This window comes from Myotis davidii, unplaced genomic scaffold, assembly GCF_000327345.1.
Source record: "Myotis davidii unplaced genomic scaffold, ASM32734v1 scaffold37, whole genome shotgun sequence".
In the NCBI taxonomy this organism is placed as follows: Eukaryota; Metazoa; Chordata; class Mammalia; order Chiroptera; family Vespertilionidae; genus Myotis; species Myotis davidii.
In genome coordinates this window covers 2908382-2909170 of record NW_006289395.1, presented here as the reverse complement: position 1 = coordinate 2909170, position 789 = coordinate 2908382, and the positions used below count along the sequence as shown (strand labels likewise).

Sequence of the window (789 nt, the reverse complement as noted above, 5' to 3'; positions counted from 1 at the left end):
GGATTTTTTCTCTGAAAGTTTCTTCAACTTCTAGATGTCCATAGATCATGAATCACAATACATACAGCTGACAACTGCAATATTCTACATCGAATTTTATTAAATTATTGCTTGTTATTGATCTCCAAAACTCAGACTTTCTCTCTCCAGTCCACCTCCACAGTCAGTGCCCACCATGTCATACCCAGATTTCTGCAGCAGCACCGAGTTGCTCTGCCTGCCGCCAACTCTCTTTTCCTCCATCCAGCCTGTTCACTGCTCGCTCCTGAACCAATCCTTTTAGAAATGCTTCCATCAACCCTAATGCGTGATTTTTAAGACTGCCTTTCACTTGGTTTGAATTGAATTGGTCTGGCATAATTTACTCATCACAAAATCATATATTTTTCCTGTTAAGACTGTTCTCTTTATCAAGTTTTGGGTGTAACAACTCCTTCTTCTAGATTACAGAAGGAAAAAGAGGTGTTTTTCTTCCCCCACACTCTTCAATTCTTTCCTGAATTTTTCTCTCGTCCTTTAAGAATTAGTTAGAATCTGTCCCACACCACTATATCCAGCACCTGGCTCTAAGGAGCACATTTTATTCTTTTATGTACTCAAAGGCTGATATGGAGGCTCACTGATAAATGTGCATATCAATTCCTCTCGCAATCCTGTATACCCCCAACCTTCTTAACATAGCAGATTGCCAGGAATTTCTTGATTACTTTATGCCTCAACTTGAATTTAGAACATGATCAGGATCATCCTACAGTATCACAAAGAGAAACAGTCTAGTAGCAGCTGCAT

At 39.5% G+C, this 789-nt stretch overlaps 1 protein-coding gene across 1 annotated transcript in view; it reads left to right on the top strand.

The window, feature by feature from the left end:
- LOC102758459 (myosin-8-like) overlaps positions 1-789 on the top strand; it is a 25130-nt gene that overhangs the window by 14141 nt on the left and 10200 nt on the right. The window lies entirely within an intron of this gene.